This window comes from Triticum aestivum, chromosome 2B, assembly GCF_018294505.1.
Source record: "Triticum aestivum cultivar Chinese Spring chromosome 2B, IWGSC CS RefSeq v2.1, whole genome shotgun sequence".
Lineage (NCBI taxonomy): Eukaryota > Viridiplantae > Streptophyta > Magnoliopsida > Poales > Poaceae > Triticum > Triticum aestivum.
This window is the reverse complement of record NC_057798.1, coordinates 197,883,068-197,904,297: the sequence shown is the minus strand read 5'-3', so window position 1 is coordinate 197,904,297 and position 21,230 is coordinate 197,883,068. Positions and strand designations below refer to the sequence as shown.

General features: G+C 46.8%; 1 pseudogene; it reads left to right on the top strand.

The window, feature by feature from the left end:
- Positions 1 to 15,542: 15,542 nt before the first annotated feature.
- Positions 15,543 to 20,963, top strand: LOC123044331 (uncharacterized; annotated as a pseudogene).
- The last annotated feature ends 267 nt before the right edge of the window (positions 20,964 to 21,230 follow it).

Sequence of the window (21,230 nt, the reverse complement as noted above, 5' to 3'; positions counted from 1 at the left end):
ATGTAAGTACCTGTTGTATATCACTATATTTTTACATCAGCATGTATTTTGTTAATCGGCGTGAATCCAACCTTTATCTGATCTAAAATTAGTTGTAGCAAAATGTTAAAGGCGTGAGTGTTGATTTTTGTAAAGAAAACTGCGTGGTAGTTTTGCATACTGAGCTGCATGAGTGTACTATCTCATATCATGCACATTACTGAATTGTAGTGCTGCTCTGGTTGCCCATTCATTCATTGTGTCAATGTTGCTTTCGTATTACCTTACCTGGTTGATGATAGTTGTGCCATATTGTGTTAATTTGGTGTAGGCTAGTTGCCCAAACATTCGTTGTGTCAATGTTGCTTTCCTATTATCTGACTTGGCCAATGATAGCAATGCTAGTGTGTTAATTTGGTGCAGGCTGCTGAAGATAAGAAGACAAACTTTGAAAACAGCAAGGTAACCCTATTGTTTCTTTCCAATAAATCTAGGCCAGGTAATATGCCAATAACTCATCATTAATTTGTTTGGTTCCCCTCCTAATTTGTGGTTGAGACACTCTCCACTGTCAATAATACAAGCCTGCCAAAATTGCCATCTGAATCTATTCAGTATCCTCCGTCTCGAATGCAACGGAAAATATGTATGTTTGTGAACCAATTAATGGCTAAAGAAATGATGCAAATGGTGCAGGAATCATAGGTGCAGAGTCGTGCGACACAACAACTGATCAATGTTTTCAGAGACAGTGTAGCAAAGCAGCAAGAACTTGCCCACATGCTTATGGGCGTCATCCGTGCTGAGGTTGCAGATTGTGACGTTATAGATCGTTAGATTCTGTTCATTTATTTGCATTGGTATCAATCTTTGATTGCCTAGTGGATGTAATTTCCTGTAATATATATTGGATGTGCAACGTTTTTTCCCTATATGTTGTACTTTTGCTTGATCGGTTTTGGTCCTGTGCATAATTGCTCGTCGTAATGGGCTCAAATTATCTAATTTGGCCTAAAGACATGTACGGACTTTAGTGGGCCCATTAAGTTAATGGGTCGTTACTAGGCCAAAAGTTAATGGTCGGCCCTATTACCTCCCGGGTCATTAACAGGTCGACATCGAAGCGGGCAACAGGTGGGCCCAATTGATTTCACGGGCCGTTAACAGGCCGTTACTAAGTTCGGGCTACATATGGCCCAACTATACTGTGGGCCTTTAGCAGGCCAAAAGAGACAGCGGGCTTGTACTGGACCATGAAGAGCATGGGTGCTAAGAGGCCGAAAGTCAGGTCGTATTGTAAATGGCCCAACTGTGTTGTTGGCCTTTAGCAGGCCGAAAGAGAAACCGGGTTGGTGTTGGACCATGAAGGGCATGGGCTGTTAAAAGGCCAAAACTTAGGTCCGACTTCAAATGGCCCAACTCATTTATGATCCGTTAACAGGCTAAAAGGCACATAGGGCCGGGAATTGGCCCAACACTTAAATGGGTCGCTAAAAGGCTAGAACTCAGGTTTGACTACAAATGGCCCAACTGATTTATGGGCCATCAACAGGCTGAAAGAGACACCGGGCCAGAAATTGGCCCGACACTTAAATGGGTCGCTAAAAGGTCAAAACTCAGGTCCGACTACAAATGGCCTAACTGATTTATGGGCCGTCAACAGGCTGAAAGACACACCGGGCTAGAAATTAGCCCAAAATTTAAATGGGTCGCTAAAAGGCCGAAAATGTACATACTGAAAATTGGCCGATCCATTGAATGGGCCGTTAACATGCCAAAATCTCATAGAGCCGATATTGAGCCCAAATATATAGCGGGTTGTTAACTGGCTCGAACTGACGATGGGCTGCAATGGTGTCAAATCTTTAACGGGCTGTTGACGGGCCGAATTTGCACATCTCGTATGGGTCATGGGCTTAAATGGACCTGATACAGTAGGCCTTATATGGGCCGGCCTGCTAAATTTTACTGGGCCGGCCTTTTTCACCGGAATGGGCCATTGTTGGGCCGTGCCACGTGTCGACCTATCATAAGGGCCTCCTGTCCAATGAGTGGATGACATCTGTCCCAACGGTGAGGCAACACGTGTTTCCTCTGTCCAATGATGATTTTACACGTGGAAAATCCCCATTGGTCCGGGCTGTTAACGGGTTATCGGATCCAAACCGGACCCGGTAGGTTAACGGCGTTCCGTTATGGTGGATGCCACGTGTCGGCCACCGTTGACGAAAACACTTCTGTGACGCGCGATTTATCATCATGGAAGTGGACACTTCCATGATGATAATTTTGGTAATGTCATGGAACACTTCTACGACAACACAGGTATGACTATCTTGATTCTGTCATAAAATCATCATGGATGTACATGCATGAAAAAAAACGCGACCTACTGTGACAAACATGTATCATCACGGAAGTGTATTTTTTGTAGTGAAAATAGATAACTTCGTCTGGAGTGATGCTGCTAACAACGCATTTGAAGACTTGAAGGGGCAGTTAGCTGAGCCGCCAGTTCTTGCTGCTCCCATTGATAAGAAGCCATTATTGTTGTATGTGGCTGCTAACGCCCGGGCCGTCAGTGTAGCCATTGTGGTGGAACGGAAGGAGGCTGGCAAGGAATATCCGGTTCAACGGCCAGTTTACTATATCAGTGAGGTGCTTATTGAGTCCAAGCTGAGGTATCCACACTGGCAGAAGCTCGTTTATGGGGTGTTCATGGCCAGTCGGAAGCTTAAGCAATATTTTCTGGGTCATCCTATCACTGTGGTCAGTTCTGCTTCCTTAGGAGATATTATTCAAAACAAAGAAGCCACAGGGCGGGTAGCCAAGTGGGCCATTGAGCTTGGACCTCATGGGTTGAAATATATGCCTCGCACCGCCATCAAGTCTCAAGCACTGGTGGATTTCATCAACGACTGGACAGAGCTGCAGATGCCTGAAGAGAAGCCAGGTAACACATATTGGACTATTCACTTTGATGGGTCCAGGCAATTGGAGGGCTCGGGGGCTGGAGTTGTCTTAGCTTCCCCTCGAGGTGACAAGTTTTGTTATGTTCTAAGGTTGATCTTTCCATGTACTAACAATGCAGCTGAGTACGAAGCCTTGCTCCATGGTCTTCGGATGGCTAAGGAGATGAACTTAAGTCGGGTGAGATGTTTCGGCGACTCAGACTTGGTGGCTCAACAAGTCTCAGGCACATGGGATTCTAACGATCCACTCATGGCAGCTTGATACGACCGGTTCTAAGTGTACCGACGACAATGATGACGCACAAGCTAATAGTCAGAATCAAGTTGTTGTTACGCCATTAGTAATCATAATGGGCGAAGTATATGTTTCAACCTATCTACGGCAGAAATATGAAGAGGTCCATGAGCTAGTTGAAGTTACGTGCATGCATGTTGATGTGTTGCATGGCTTAGCTATAGATCAATCAAAGAAGTTTTGGCTGCATGCATGCAAGGTTAGCCACGAAAAGAAACACTCGTTCATGCATGTACAGGAGATATGTTTCGTTGAGACTAATCCAAGAATCCTACTCGGCTACTACTTCTCACGTTCAAGACCACCGGAGATACATGCGCATGTTAAAAGGATTCAGTGGTGGAGATTGTTTTCTTTAAAGGAAATTGGATGGGGCCCACCAAGAGAGACCTGCGTGATTAGAGTTCAAGTTTTATTTAACAACTTCTACGGCCGGTGTCTAGTTGTCGTTTGTTTTTCAATTTAAGTTGGTTGTTTGCTTAGATTTGTTATAGGCGTGTGCGTGCGTGACGGCCATAGTCCACACTTGTGTCCGTCTATTATAAATAGCCATGGTGTGTTTAATGTAAAGGCAGGTTATATTTTTATGAAATAGACACGTTGTGTTTTTCAGGGTAGACACCCGTATCAAGTTTTGGAGGGACCTTTAGAAAACCTCTGTGTTGCGATTTCTCTTCGTGGAAATTGTTTTGCGCGTGAGTACCTTCGTCAAGATTGGTTTTCTCGTGCTGGGCCGCAAGGTTCAAACCCTCTACTTCGTGTACATCACGTGCGCGGGCGAGAGGCTACTAGTGCCGAAGGTGGAGTGTCGTGAAAGGTCGGGCCGCAACAACAGATCAGATCTCGTCATCGAGGTTCGGTCTTTATCAGGTGGTATTCAGAGCAACAGGTTGTTCACGGCGCAATGGAGAAGATGGTGAGGGCATCGTCATTCTGTAAGTTAAGCTATGGATTTCAGTTGGAGGAGGAAGGCCACTGGGCTGGGCTTTTTCACACCCGTGTGGTGGTGAGAGAGAGATCGTGTGCCATGACGATCGATCACATGAGTTTGACCAACGCCGCAAGCATCGAGATGGTGGAGAAGTTGGAGCTATCAATGATACCACATCCACAACCATACTCCTTTTGTTGGGGTTATGAAGAGCTCACTGTCACGCACCAGACCAAGGTACCGTTTTTGTTGGGAAAATATTTTTGTGAGGTTTTGTGCGACGTGATTTCGGCACCAATGATTCCGTGTCACTTATTGTTGGGCGAGCCATGGTACACAGAGCATGATGTTGTGTTTGATTGTCTAACACACACATATACCCTCAAGAAGGGAAAGAAGTACGACCTCGTGCCCATGGGAGACGACCGTTTTATTGCTTGGAGGAAAGAACATCTTGAGAAGATAAATAAGCAGAAAGAAGTAGAAAATAAAAGGGTCGAAGCTGCTGAAATTGTCATGGTTGTCGTTCAATATGCAAATCAAAATATTGTTCAAGAGATCACCTCAAAACCGAGGACGGTTTTGTTTCAAGGGGAGGAGGATGATACGACCGGTTCTAAGTGTACCGACGACAATGATGACACACAAGCTAATAGTCAGAATCAAGTTGTTGTTACGCCATTAGTAATCATAATGGGCGAAGTATATGTTTCAACCTATCTACGGCAGAAATATGAAGAGGTCCATGAGCTAGTTGAAGTTACGTGCATGCATGTTGATGTGTTGCATGGCTTAGCTATAGATCAATCAAAGAAGTTTTGGCTGCATGCATGCAAGGTTAGCCACGAAAAGAAACACTCGTTCATGCATGTACAGGAGATATGTTTCGTTGAGACTAATCCAAGAATCCTACTCGGCTACTACTTCTCACGTTCAAGACCACCGGAGATACATGCGCATGTTAAAAGGATTCAGTGGTGGAGATTGTTTTCTTTAAAGGAAATTGGATGGGGCCCACCAAGAGAGACCTGCGTGATTAGAGTTCAAGTTTTATTTAACAACTTCTACGGCCGGTGTCTAGTTGTCGTTTGTTTTTCAATTTAAGTTGGTTGTTTGCTTAGATTTGTTATAGGCGTGTGCGTGCGTGACGGCCATAGTCCACACTTGTGTCCGTCTATTATAAATAGCCATGGTGTGTTTAATGTAAAGGCAGATTATATTTTTATGAAATAGACACGTTGTGTTTTTCAGGGTAGACACCCGTATCAAGTTTTGGAGGGACCTTTAGAAAACCTCTGTGTTGTGATTTCTCTTCATGGAAATTGTTTTGCGCGTGAGTACCTTCGTCAAGATTGGTTTTCTCGTGCTGGGCCGCAAGGTTCAAACCCTCTACTTCGTGTACATCACGTGCGCGGGCGAGATGCTACTAGTGCTGAAGGTGGAGTGTCGTGAAAGGTCGGGCCGCAACAACAGATCAGATCTCGTCATCGAGGTTCGGTCTTTATCACAGCTTATCGCCGCGAAGTTGATGCTATTGATGGGCACTTCAAGGGTTATCAAGTGGAACACATCGATCATAGGAAAAATGAGGCGGCTGATTCCTTAAGCCAGTTGGGGTCTCAACGTAAGCTGGTGCCACCTAACACTTTCTTGGATATTCTACATAACCCTTCTGTCAAATTGCCTACAGAGGAAGATCTGGTTGTTCCCTGACCCGGAGGCACAATTGGTGGCGGCTCTTCACGCTATCCCAGATTGGACAGTACCATATTTGGCTTATATGACCCGGGGTGAATTACCAAAGGATGAAACTTTGGCCAGACAGATAACCCGGCGGTCTAAGTCAATGACAATTGCCAATGGCGAGTTACACCATCACAGTGTCACTGGGGAGTTTTAACGTTGTGTCTCTCCTGAAGAGGGCCGTGAGATTCTTCGTGAGATTCATGAAGGGGATTGTGGTCACATGCCGGTTCAAAATACCTTGTGGCCAAAGCCTTTCGTCATGGATTTTATTAGCTAACGGCTCATGCTAATGCGGAGGATTTGGTTAGTAAATGTGATGGTTATCAGAAATTTTCACGGCGAGCTCACGTGTCGGCTCAAGAATTGAGGATGATTCTAATTACTTGGTCGTTTGCAGTCTGGGGGCTCGATATGGTTGGGCCTTTTAAAAGGTCCAGGGATAAAAAGACCCACCTGTTGGTGGCGATTGACAAATTCACAAAGTGGGTCGAAGCAGAGCCGGTCAGTAAGTGTGACGCGGCAACAGCGGTTCAATTCATTAAAAGGGTGATTTTTCGCTTTGGCTTTCCCCATAGCATCATAATTGATAACGACACTAACCTGTCCAAGGGTGCTATGAAAGAGTTTTGTCAACGTGAGCATATTCAACTTGATGTGTCGTCAGTAGCTCACCCCCAACCCAATGGTCAAGCTGAAAGAGCCAATCAGGAAATTCTGAGAGGCATCAAGCCCCGGCTTATGGTTCCTTTGCAAAGGATGCCAGGTTGTTGGGTGGAGGAGTTACCTTCAGTGATATGGAGTATTAATACTACCCCCAACAGATCTACGGGTTACACGCCTTTCTTCATGGTATATGGAGCAGAGGCGGTTCTCCCTAGTGACATCCGTCACGACTCACCCCGTGTGGCGGCTTACATTGAAGCTGATAATGAACAAGCACGTCAGGATGCACTTGACTTGTTAGATGAGAAGCGTGACCTTGCGGCGGCTCGCTCGGTGATTTACCAACAAGATCTGCGCCGTTACCACGGCCGTCGGGTTAAGTCTAGAACCTTTCAAGAAGGTGATTTGGTGCTCCGGCTCATCCAGGATCAAACTGACATGCACAAGTTATCCCCACCTTGGGAAGGGCCCTTTGTGGTCAGCAAGAACTTGAACAATGGGTCATACTACCTTATCGATATTCGAGAGCACAAAGACTCACCTAAGTTGGAGGAGGAGACCCGCCAGCCGTGGAATATTGCTCATCTTCGGCCTTACTACACTTGAGCTGCCGGCTCTTATGATGTACATATTTTTATGATGTATATATTATGATGATTATAATAAAGCAGGGCCTCTATCGTTTTCATCTTCAGTAATGAGTCTTCTTCTTCATAATTTCAAGATCACTAGGGGGCTTGATCGTATTTGAATCATCGCCATTAACCCTCTTGGTCCGGCTTCCTGGTCGTATTCGAACCATAGCCGTTAAACACTTTGATCACTTGGGGGCTTGGTCGTATTCGAATCATAGCCATTAACCCTCTTGGTCCGGCTTCCTGGTCGTATTTGAACCATAGCCGTTAAACACTTTGATCACTTTGGGGCTTGGTCATATTCGAATCATAGCCATTAACCCTCTTGATCAGGCTTCCTGGTTGTATTCGAACCATAACCGTTAAACACTTTGATCACTTGGGGGCTTGGTCGTATTTGAATCATAGCCATTAACCCTCTTGGTCCGGCTTCCTGGTCGTATTTGAACCATAGCCGTTAAACATCATAACCCACTTGGGGGCTTGGTCGTATTCGAATCATAGCCATTAACCCTCTTGGTCCGGCTTCCTGATCGTATTCGAATCATAGCCATTAATCATTATGGTCACTGGGTGGCTTCCAGATCGTATTCGAATCGTAGCTGTCGGTACCCCTTTGATCGGTGCAATGCCAAAAACCATTCAGGGGCTTCCTGATCGTATTCGAATCATAGCTATCAACCCTTATGGTCTGGCTTCCTGCGCGTATTCGAAGCATAGCCTCGTTTTTTCTCATTTGGCTTGATTTTCTGAAGATTTTTCTGGTTCTTCTTGATACTATCTTGCCTTTTGGTTTAAAGTGATTCTAGCCATATAATCATCAATCTCACAGCTCATATTTGAAGCATACCCGTGGTTTCTATTACCCGGCTTACTGAGAGGTGACAAGTCGCCCATACATGATGGTATCAAGCACTTGGAAGTATTGGGTTTTAAAGCTTTGGGTGCTCACCCTAACTACATAGGTCTCTTAAACTAGCAGTACGATTCAATATCACAGGTATGATATTGTTATTCTCATCATGTATAAATTCGGGTTAAACTAGCCTTATCTGTAACTGTTTTAAACATCAGTGGTTATATGTGAGGTATTATGACCCGCCCTACGGTAAACCGCCAAGGGCTCTCGTGATCTACTTGTGTGTAGGATAATTCAAAATCTTCATCTGCACCAGTCAACATCATGATAAGTCTATAAGGATAAATATCAAGTGGCGGCTTAATAGTGTTGAGCGCAACATAAACGTGCACGATGGCACGACAGAGTAAAGTCATTGCTACCCTATTACATGACTCCAAATAGTCAAAATGATTAACTATTTTTCATAAGATCACAAATATGAACCGCCCAACGGATCAATCTTCTTGACTCTAATGGCCTGACGCTTCCGGATCATCCCTATCCGCTTCTTCGTCCTGTTCTACTTCCTGGAAGGTTGGTGATGACCAGTCAATGCCATTCAAAGCTTGGAATTCACCTTCATCATCAATAAGCTCGGACGGGTCAACTTCAGGAGCAAAAGTGTGCTTACGAATTGGGGGCATTAGATCCTTCACTTTGTAAGACGATGTTGGCATGTTCTGATTTTCCAAGTCATAAGTCGGCTGATAGTTGGTAAGGTCTGTTTCATTGGCAATCAGACTGGCCAGGGGACGTATGTCCTTCACGCAGGCGGCAATGTCTTTTTTGTCAAAAGGGGTGTCGTCTTCCTTAAAACTTGGATAACGATAGATATATCGGTCGGGTCTAGCTCTGGTAGCCATGCTTTGGCCCGGCTTAAAGCATTGACAGCTCCGGCTCTTACGGATGATCGCTTCAACTCACTAAACCTGTCAGGCATAATGGAAAGCTTCCTCAACACGGCAACCAGGAGAGTGGGGGCTTGGTTAGAGGGAGAAAATGTGGCCAATGTGCGCCGAGCCCCAGTATAAAGCTGCTCCACTAGCGTGTAAACCGCCTTCAGCTTCACAAACATATCCTGGTTAAGATTGGTGCTCCTGGGGCTTGCATAGTAATCATGGATGGATTAAAAGCGGGTCATATCATCAAGGAGGATATTCAAATTTAACAATCATACAACGACTTACCAAAGATAGCCAAAACCATCTAAGACACATGGCGTTTTAAGCCGGAAATCTCCGTGGTCACCTCCTCAAGAGCCGCCTCCGCCTTTTCAGCCCGTTGTGTCAAGACAATCTTCTCTTCAGCCCAAGCGCTTTTCTCGACTTCAAAGCGAGTCTTCAGTTTTTCTGATTCAGCCACACTGGATTCAAACTTTGAGTTCGCCTTCTGGGTTTCAGATTCTTGCAGCTCCAGACGAGTCTTCAAGTCAGACAACTCTGATTGAAGTTGGGCATTGGTGGTATGTACATACACCGGATTAAAGTCATAATTCAAATTTAGCTAAAAACATGAAGTCCCAAGCCTTTTGCAAGCAATAACACTTGGCACTTGGGGGCTAATGTCTACTGAAAAAATTATTCCTGCAACGGTTTATGTGAATAAGTCCCAAGCACTTTGCGAGCAAGAGTACTTGGCACTTGGGGGCTAATGCATATTGCTTGTTTTTGTTACAACTTTACGATGACCCGTTTGTGCTACAAACAGCCACAGCCGGCTCATGAGAACTACACAAGTAAGTACTGCTTTCTACAAAGAGTATAAAGGACCGGCTCATTCATGTTGATTAAACCAGCCCTTGAGGGCTACGGATTCAGTGGTAATCATTACAGTTATACTTTAAACCAGATACTTTAAGCCGGATTATGAAGGAGTCTGACAAAGGGTATTATTTATGCTTATGATTAATCTAAGTCTACAGCATATTCGACATAAACAGTAGACTTGGGGCCTGACAAGATGTGCATAATTCAATAAAGGAAGAGTTCATACCTCAAGCTTTTGGTGCATTTGCTTCACCATGTCAACTTCAAGTTCACGGCTGTTGTGCACTTGACTTAGATAGCCAGAATATACTTCGCCAATGCTTAATTGGGAGTAGTCAGCAACATCAAATCTTACTTTACGCCGTTCAATGTGCTCCTCCTTGGCAGAGTGTTTGGCCAACACGGTAGGCCTTCCCGGCTCTCTAAAGCCGGTATTGGTGACCACCACGTCATCATTATGTGTATCAGTCATCTTAACTGGACTAGATGTTTCAGGGTTCAAAGGGTCATTGTTGGCTTGGTCAATAGAAGAGACGGGGATTTCTGGTGGAATGTCAAGAACCGACTCTAATGGTTGAGGAACAGAGGCCTCAGGCGCTACAGTTTGTTGCTCCGGTTCACTGACTTTCGGGTCTTAGACCGGCTTATTCACCTTTGCCTTCTTGTCGGGCTTGGTTTTTCCACTGCATGAGTCATGAAAGGTCAGTATAAGTATCAAGAAGCATAATGAGAGAATAAGTAATTGTTATTACCCAGGAGCAGTCTTGAAAGCCGGCAGATGAGATTGAGATGAGTTGCCGAACGTTTCCTGATAATTTGAGTTGGAAGAATTGAGTGGTTGGCGGATGAGACCTGCCAAAGGATAAAAGGAGTTTAAATTGGGTGTGACCTTGTTTCGACGCTTCTTCGGAGTGTTTGGTAAGCCGAAGGACAATTCTTCATCCCTGCTAGTCTGAGTTTGTCGCCAGCTCTCGTGCTTCTGTTGCTTCAAAAGAAAGCGAGGATCCAGATGAGCTAAGGGGTGTGAAAAGCTTACTTTCCGGGTTACTCTTCGAATTTTCTGTCTTGGCAAGGGCTCGGAGTCATAGGAAATGATAGTTACCTCTTCTTTGAGTGCTTGACTGGTCCCCGTGTCATCCTGATGATAATCAATGTCAATAAGATGGTTTAAAAAGGAGCCAAGAGAGTCAAGGGCTACCTCCGACTCAGATCTGTCGTCGAGTTCAAGCATCTCTGAAGCACTGGGTTTCTTTCCCTTCTTCTTAGTGGTTCTCTTGGCGGCTTTCTTGGCCTTCCTGGCCCTTTTGGCAGCTTCATGATCATATTCCTTCTTCCAGGAGTCATCATCGGCCTGTCAAAGTCGTCAGAATTGAGTTAAAGCAAAATATTAAGGATGAAGGTAAAATAAGTAATTTGGCGGCTTACTTCTGGTGTCGGGTTAGATTTGTAGAAAGGGCTTAGGCCCACCTTGCTGCAGTCTATCGGGCTTTCATGTAGAATAAACTTCGTCATCTCGTTGATGGCGTCATCAGTTAAATGCTCGGAGCTGTGGCGCAGTGGATCCTTTTTGGCACCAGTGTAAGTGCCCATTAAGCTGGAGCGGCGACTTAAGGGAATGACCCGCCATGAAACCCAACATTGAACTAAGTCAATGTCAGTCAAGTCGTTTCCTAACAGAGCCTTAACATTGGCAATGGTAGGGGCGAGTCTTTTGTGTTCAATAGCTCTCAGCTTGTCAGGGAGAGGATGATTTGATTCAAGACGCAGGGCGCAAAAGCCGGGCAGTCGGTTCTCGTCAGCCGGAGAAGTATCCTTGCAGTAGAACCATGTCTGGTTCCAATCCTTGGGATGACTCGGCAGGCGCGCATAAGGGAATATAGCATCTCTTCGTCGCTGGATTGAGATCCCACCAAGTTCCAAGCTGGGTCTGTTGGAGTACTCGTTCTGGCGGTTCAAATAAAAGTACTCTCTGAATAGCTCCACACTGGGCTCCTCTTGAAGGTACACCTCACAGAACACTTGGAAATTGCATATATTTGACACGAAATTGGGTCCGATGTCCTAAGGATGAAGGTTGAAAAAGTGCAGAACATCCCGGAAGAATTTAGAGTCGGGCGGTGAGAAGCCCCGGTTCATGTGATCGGTAAAGATAATGACTTCAACATCTTTTGGTTGAGGTTTCTCCTCTGCCGGCGTAGGAGCGCGGTAATGCATGACAGACTTCTTTGGCAAATAGCCGGTTTTCACAAAGTCCTGGAGTGTGTCCTCAGTGACAATGGAAGGAACCCAGTTACAGGAAGTGGTTGTCTTTGGGGCCATCGCGAAGAAAGAAGCCTAAAAAGGAAAAGAACAAGTTTGCCGGTTCAAAATTAAGCCGGTGGGAAAGTATTACAACATATATTCAGAATGGCGGCTTAAAAGGGGGCCTAATGGTATACGACTAGTTACAGCAGGCTATGTAAGCCGCCATGAGCAGTTTGATGTCTATCAAAGGAGAAATCTGTTGAGCATTGAATTTAACCACAGCCGGTGATATAAGCCCCCATGACCAAGTTGGTTTATCAGGAAGAAAATTTTACTAAGTCCCAGACAAACAGGTTTCACATATTACAATTATAAATTTGGATCTGGCGCTGTGTGAAAAAGAAAATAAATCAAAAACCTAAAGCAGTACAGCAGCAGAAGAACTAGTACAAGGGGACATCTATGCATCTGCGAAGCAGGCTTCGAGACATCAAAAGGAAGGGAAACAGGTTCCGCACGTCCTAACAGGTATGCTCGGATCCAAAACGAGAACTATGAAGAGCTACGAAGAACACGACGAACTACTGAAACCCTAAAGCAGTCTGGAGCATGGAAAGGGGAAAACTTACAGATGCAGATCAGACTGCGGTGGAGTGCCGGTGTTTTCTGGTCCGAATCAGGTTGATGCAGCGGCCGATGATGAGGCTGACGATGAGCTCCGCGGCGGCAGGAGAGTCGCAAGAAGAGGAAGACGAAGGAAAGGAGGGAGAATGAGAAGGGGTCGTTCAACCCTATTTATAAGGAAAGGCAACAGATGGGCACAAAAAACGAGGAGGCCAAAAAACATGGTTATCCAGTTGCTCGGGCGCCTTGATTCTCGGGACGGCTATTAAGATAAAGATCCGTTGAGATATATTGGATATTGTGTGAATTAATGATAGGTGACATCATGGCGGGTTATCGCAATTCCAGGAGATGATGTCATGGCGGGTTATGAATTCTCGCACAAATGAAGAAGAGAGGATTTTTCCTAAATGTTGAAGATTGACATGAACAAGTTCAAATAAATATGGGGCCTAATGTTGGAGATATAACTGTTAGGTATGACTCGCCCTGGAGGGGCCGGGTTATACCTATGGCGATTAATCATATGAAGCCCACACGGATATCGAAGATGGCGGTTCAAGATAAGGGCCCAAGGCCCAAGGGCGACTTAAGGCCCGTAGAATAAACCGCCATATGTGTAAGACTTGTATTGTAAGGCATGTATAGGTAGTCACCAAGCCGGACACGTTGTCTATGAGCCGGTCGGGACTCCGTGAGCCACTGGGCGTCAACCTGTGTATATAAAGGGACGACCCGGCGGCGGTTCAGGGCAAAAAACAACAGATCGAAAGCTAGATCAAGCGGATTCGCTCCCTGGTAATCGAGACATAAGCAATACCACCTCAACTGGATTAGGCCTTTACCTTCACCGCAAGGGGCCGAACCAGTATAAACTCATGTGTTTTGTCCTGTTTAACCCCTTTTAAGCTAACCTGGTTGCGATGGCTCCATGACTAAGTCCTTTCGCTAGGACATCTGCCGTGACTATTCCACGACAGGTCCAAATGATGTCTCAAATGAGGCAAGGTTCACATGTCTCAAATGATTCATAATCAAGAGATTCCAAAAGTACATCAGTATGGAGTTTCTTCATGCGCTCTCCCTCTCCCATCTCCTGCCCTCTATCCCTCTCCCGTAAGCACGCTAGAGAGCACCCTGTCGCCGTCGTCTGGCGGGCACATGGCCAACGGCAACCCGAAGGGCCACCACTTTGCCAGGAAGCTCTTATGAGATGCCCTTGGCCTACCAGCCTAGGAATTGGACCAGAGACGTCCAATACTGAGCACCACGATGCATCTTCCCGGCCTCCGGCCTCGGACCGCCGCCATTGAAGCACGCCGGTCAATCTCTGCCTCTCCTCTTGGATCCTAAGGTACCATAGAAGAATTGGGCGTCCTCCAAACCAAACCCATAACCTCGGGCCTTCTTCCCCGCGAGCTCCGAGCCCCGCCATGGCCGCCATGGTCGAAGTCCTCGCTCCAGTCTTCCTCGAACCCCGGCGGCATCACCATCGTGTTCATAGTGAGCTCTGAAATCTCACATATCCGGTTACCCTCTCCCTCCCCCTCGCATGGTAGCTTCCCATCTTGCGCCACCCAGAGCCGCCGCACGAATGGTCGCCGCCGTTCGCTCTGGCGCCCATATGGCCTGAAGAAGCCATCCAAGGACGTTGTAGAGCTAGGGCTATCACCTGGCTACCTCCGTTGACCTTCCCGCGGCCTTATGGCGTGCCTCCGACAATGATTTTGGTTGCCGCCGGCAACCCACGGCCTAATCCACTGTTAATTAAAACAATGTATTTTAGAAATGAATAATAAGACAATGACATGTGGGCCCGATATCTAGTTTGACCGGTCCTTATCTAGTTTTTTTTTCTTTTTACTATTTGGGGCCCACATGTAAGTGCGTGAGAGAGAGGGTGAGAGAAAGAGTTTTTTATTTTTCTGAGTGGATCCCACATGTAAGTGACACATGGAGGCAGGGGCAAAATGTCCAATAAACGCCCCGTTGATGGTCAAACCCCTTTGACTGGACAGAAACAGAACGGAAGGGCATTTCTGTAAGGTCACTTAACGAGAGAGGGGCAAATTTGAGTATGCTTCGAAATTAGGGGTAAATCTGAGTAGTGGGTTTGAGTTAGGGGCACAGATGTAAATGGTCCGAAACAATATATCTGCATGATGAACAAGAACAACATCTTTGACCTAGGATAATTATCTATTGAAAAAGCTAAGGAATGCATAATTTACAGTTTGCTCGAAAGTTTTGATCACCTGTTGCTCTTTGATCTGACCCAATCAATACGTTTGATACTGAAGGTTTAAACGTGACTTTTCCCTCATCTGGGTGATCTGGGTGTTTGGTTGGTGACCATATTTTTCAGCGGATATGCCAGAAGGGAGTTGTAAGCGTCCAACACCCCCGATCGAGGCCCAAGCACACGCCGACTTTAGGTTCGAACAGACGACTTTGAGCAGATTTGCAAGTCTCAGTTCAAACGCTGGTATATCCCGTGAACTTTTACTCTTAACCATTTATCTGCAGCCGCAATGGCAGGGTGATATCTTGTTATATCCCGTAAACTGGAGGAGTCCTTCGCTCCAACACCTGGTTTTGCCGTTGCCGCCTCCATTTTAATGCAGGCAATGCCGTTCAAACGCCGTATCTAAGATCGACTAAGATAAGAGTGACACAAAACAAAACGAAGAGTCCCATGTTGATGCGATCGACCAGTGCTGTTCAAACGCCCTATCTCGTCCCCATTCCCTCCTATAAAATGGCCGTCATGCACCCCGTTGGTTCTTCGCACCACAGACCGCAAACCCAGTAGCCGACCGTAAACCTCCGCGCAGCGCATGCACGAGATGGCGCCATCCAAGCCCGCCGCCGCCCTGCTCCTCGCCTTGGCCGTCCTGCTCGCGGCCGCGCAGCCGTCTTCCGCCATCAGAGTCAAGCCCGCGTGCGCCCCGATTGTTAAGCCATCGCCACCTCCCCCCGCAGCTTCCCCACCGCCGCCGCCGACCCCGGTGATCAGCAACCCACCCCCATCTGTCCCGTCTGTCCCAGCTTCCCCGCCGCCACCGAGCCCAGTGATCAGCAACCCACCGCCATCCGTCCCTGCTTCCCCGCCGCCGCCGAGCCCAGTGATCAGCAACCCAACCCCATCCGTCCCTGCTTCTCCACCGCCGGCCACCCCACCACCAGCCCCGGCCTCGCCCGCTACCCCGCCGTCCCAGCCCACGGAGTGCCTGACGCCGTTGATGGGACTGACGCCATGCATGGGCTACCTGACCAACACCAGCGTGGCGACGCCCCCGGCCGCGTGCTGCGGCGCCTTCAAGTCCCTGGTGGACAACGCCCCCATCTGCCTCTGCCACGGCCTGAACGGCGACATCAACAAGATCATGCCCGCCCCCATGGACTTCATGCGCATGATGTCCCTCCCGGGAAACTGCGCCGTCCCGCTGCCAATGCAGACGCTTGCACAGTGCGCCAGTAAGTCATCGTAGCCGATCTTCACTACTGTATTATGTTTCTATTTTTGGCATTGTTATTTTGTGAATTACCTGCATGACCGGAGGAAGATTGAATTTTTGTCGATGTTATGACAGCGGCGCCGGTGCCACCACTGGACCCTCCTACCGCTCCAGCAGCCCCATCTCCAAGTAACTACCGTTTCCTTCGGAAATTCTGCCTTCACTAAATAATAATTTGGCCATGCTAGCTAGTGTTAATTTGTCGTATGATCCACAGTCTGACACGTGTTTTTTTTCTCTCTATCCTTTGCAGAGCCATGACTGTAGAAGCAAGATGATCCATCGATATGAAGTCCGATCAAGATGATGAATTAGTTGTCAACCACATACTCCACTAGTTTCGGTATAGTTAGGGATAAGATATATTTATCTTAGGTTAGTGTTTTATACTATGTTGTGTGCTGGCGATTTAGATCTACAAAGTACCTATTCTGTAGGAGAATTCTTTTCTTTTCATCACTGTATATATGCGGTGATCAATATTAGTCCATACGTGCATCGCGAATTCGTAAGTGTCTATATGCATGTGCTTTACGGGTGCCCCTGCGTGTTGGATCAGCTCTTGATTCAAATCATTTCTTCCTCTTTCAGTTTCAGGAGCTTGTGAATCTGCAGGGTACGCGCGTATTTTTTCTCTCTCTGCATTGCAGGCTACGAACGCACTGTGAGGTGCTAGAGCCCATGTTTTTTTTCTTTTCTTTGAGGTGGATGCTAGAGCCCACGTGTGTTGTGTGCTGTTCCTCGATGAGGCCCGCTATGATACGTGGGCTTTTTACCAGGCCAGCATAGCCTGCCGGGTCTCTTGCTGGGAGCGTGCAAGCGGGCGACGATGGTGGCGAGCAACGCAGCGCGCGAGCGAAAGCGATTGACGGACGCGGTACGGTTGCGGTTGCCAGTTGCCGAGTTGGCCACTTGGAGAGACCAAGTGGGCACCTGCCGTCCACTTGGCTGATAGGATTTCATCAACCGCAGCGAGCAGCCTGCCACGGTGTCTCCTGTGCCAACGCGTGCGCATTCTTGATTCTGTCGGCCGCTGCGGCGGGGTTTCTAGGTGCGGTTGCCGTATGGTGAATTCTGTGGAATAGAGTACTACAAGAGCAATGGAATTTGCAATGGTTTGAGTTTGAAAATGAGACGCACTCGAGATAGAATGATTTGTTAGGATTTCTCCAAAAATCCACTGCAATGCTCTGTATGCGTTTCACTTGGTTATATTAAGAGTATGTGTAACGCCCCCTCCCTCGACGTTAGTGGTTAATTAAGGCACCGATAGCCCAAAAAATCAGCGCCCGTTGCATCAAACGGTTTGAGAAAGGGCCAAGCACCCACCGCCTTATCCTGCATCGATGTCGTGCCTGACTCCATAATCCAATAGATGGTGTACGGAATCTATCCTATCGTAGCTGTTAGCGCCACGCGTAAGGCATGCCCTAATACCGTGGCTATTTCTTATCAAAGACGTGTGCTTCATTATATTCCTACTTAATGCAGATTTATCTTTAGGGATAGAGTTTGCGATAGTAGCGTGAATGTAGTTAAAGAAAATTGTTCACGGGCTGATGAAGCTATATCTGGGAGTCGGATGATATCGAGGAAAAACCACTAAGCTGTTTTTATGAGTGTGGAAATTACCAAGCTAATAAAAGTAAATAAATGAACCCCCTGCAGAAATTAATAAAAATTGATGAAAACGGCGAAAGAAAACATGCAAGAACTCATCCATCCCCGAATGACCACACGAAAATCGTCTGCTTCCTCTCGGGTCGGTCCAATCTCAGCCCTCCATCCACCGGCCGAACGATCCGGGCCGTCGAAAGCCAGTCTCCACTCCCCCGCAGCCGCCAGACTTTTTCTCCCCTCCGCCCTCCCCCGTCCCTTTCCTCTTCATCCCCGATCCCTTCCTTCCGCACGCCGCTCTCAAGCTCCTGCCCTACCCGACCTCCAATCCCACCCAATGCGGCTCTAAAAATATCTCACTCGCTCCGCCACCGCCGACCCCCAGACCTACCGCCGCGCCGTAGCTCGGCGCCGCCGCCGACGGCTCTCGCGCTCCCCGCCGCCGCGGCCGCCGTCGCCGTCCCCGTTCTACCCCGTCGCGTCCCTGCTGTTCCCACCCCGTCCGCGGCCTTGGGCGGTAGCTTTCGAGGTATGAGCTTTCTAGTCATCCGATGATCACCTCATCGGGATTAGCTTCGAGAAATTTCGGGTGTGCGCCCCGCGCATCACCTAGATCCGTCCCCCGGTGCCGGAGCGGTTAGCTGTCTCGTAGCTGCCGAGGGCGGATTAACCTCTATCTGATCTGTTATAGCAGTTAGTAAGTAAGTAGCGATTGAATGGAATGCTCTTCATGTGACTGAATTGCTAAATCCAAGCAGGAAAAGAGGCGGGGTCGCATGGGGAGGTAGGCGTCGGTCGATACTGGAGTGATTTTGGCTGCCGGAAATGGTGCTGGTGGTGAAGCAGCACCGCTGCACGCACTCGGCTTCCTGCTCCTGCACCAAGGGCCACCTCAGCGAGGACGCGCTGTTCCTTGTCTTCCGCCACATGAACTGGAACCCCAGGCTGATCGCCAACCTCTCCTGCGTCTGCAAGTGGTTCGACGAGGTCGCCAAGCAGGTGCTGTGGAAGGAGTTCTGCCATGCCAGGGCGCCCAAGATGATGCTAGATCTGCATTCCGACGGCAGCCACATTGTCGACGGCAACTGGAAGGCGCTCGGAAAGCTGCTGATCTACTGCAATGGCTGCACAAAGGGGGGCTTGTTCGGGAACATCCATGTCCCCGGCCACTTTGTGTTCAGGACGCGCTTTTCAAGGACCGCAGGCAAGAGCTTCCTGCCTCTGCAGTGTAGGATGGATGTCTTGTATGTGTCCGATCCGTGCGAACATCTCGACCAGGGGGAAGAAGGCGACCTGGGTTTTTTCCGTGGCATCTTCAAGTCGTTTGCCACTTCAAGGGTCAAGAAGATCCTGATTGAGAAGCAGGCTAGGTTCCATCCAATGGAGGTTTGCCCCTATTGCAAGGCTAAGCTATGGAACATGCTGCATGCTGATATGATGCCGGCTAGTGCTTCCGCCAGGCTGGGTGCTTACGATGATTCCGTGGAGTACTTTGTATGCCTGAATGGACATGTCATTGGATTGGGAACCCTGTTACCTCTCTCGGATTCTGAGGAGGCACCGGAGGAGTAATCATCAGGAACATTGATCAGGTGATGATATGCTATGTTTTCTTGGTTCCTGTCATTAGTTTAATTTCCAAAGTGCAGCTTAGCTTTATCTTCAAAGGTTGATTTTCTATTGCTTACTTGTGAAGATAATCAGATAGATTTCTTTATGATATCTGTTGGTATACAGACTGATAGCTTTTAATTTATGAAGATGCAAACTGAAACTCAAGCTGCATATCCATTGTTTGGTCATGCCGGCAGATTAACTCTTCAATCTCTTTACGAAGACCAGTTTCTATGGGCTGACAATTTGAATGAACAGTGATATAATTAACAGTGTTCAATTTGTATTGTGTACATCAAGGTGCTACATGGCTAGTTCAGTTTTATTTTAATCTTGCATACGTGTGGTTTACCCAGCACATGATATTTACATCCTGAAACCCCAAAAGAATCAGCAAGCAGTTGCTGGAACATTGTGTAAAAATGCTTCTTTTAGATTCTGTACAAAATTTCATGTCTGGAAAGTTTCAGAGAAATTAATATTTGAATTTGGTCTCATACATTTACATCATCTTTTTTGACACACTGTTCAAACAACGATCAGTGGTTATGTTTATATCAGTAAGAAAGCTCACCAGGCCGGCTCTACCCCTTATCTACTAATCTTACTGCATATAAATGAAGCCAGGATCATGGCTGTAACTAAATTTGTGAATCACAGAATTTCATTTGCCCATGTTTCTGTTAAATCCACAAGCATACTAACCGTTTATTCTTAGACCAGCCATGTTTTCCAGCTGCCTGTCCCTCTTGTTTCTCTCTGTAAATTTTTGGGGAGAAAACGTCACTGCTTATGTATCTATAAATGTGTTATGTATCAACCTCATAGCTTTGTATACCTATATTTTAGCTGATAAAACAAATTTTGGCGATAAAACTGCCAGTTAGAATAAGGCAGCATAAATTTAAGCCTACTTATGTGATGATAGTGCAACCTATCAGTAACCAGAACATCTATCTTTTTATGCTGAACATAATTGCAAGAGTCTGTTCAACCAGAGCAGGCCGTTCAACCAAGACCACAATTGGCTCCCATTTTGGACTGGAAAATATGTTTATTTTGAAGTGAAGAAATATGTTCTTAATATAGCCGTTGTTGGTGACAGGTTTGCGAGATGGAGTCCTGGGGCTTGTGGCATATTGCTTCTGAATCTTGGTTGTGTCTAACAGCGAGAAGGCAGGCATGGGCGCGGCAAAACTGCAAGGCAACAAGAACGTGCAGCTAGCTTTGCATCTAACCGCTGTGTTGTCCGTACTGGTGCATCAGATGAAAATGCTGTTTCTCTGTGGTCTCTTCTCTGTTTGTTGATCGATTCTCTGTTGTTCTCGTCATTGTAATGACCATGCCGACCTTTCGTCTTGTCCTACATGTGCACAGCATATGTAGCAAGGCGTGATGAGACCGAGTTGTAAAATTGGTGCCCATATTGGACCTCATATATCCATGTGCTGTTCCTAACTGTATTGTTTTGTTTCTACCGACTTGATTCGTGTCCTGCTGCTATAGAAATTTGGGGACGGAAGGAGTCAACCTATAGGTCCTTCGATTTGGACAAAACTTGTCTGATGAACAGGTGCATGGGTTGATGCTATTTCCAACTGCATAACTGGTGTGATGTTATTGAGATTTGTTTAGCACTCTTTACTTATCGATCTGTACTGTTGCTTATGCTAGAGCCTGTTTATCATTTTCAAAGTATCTTGATTCTTTATGTTGTCCACTGAC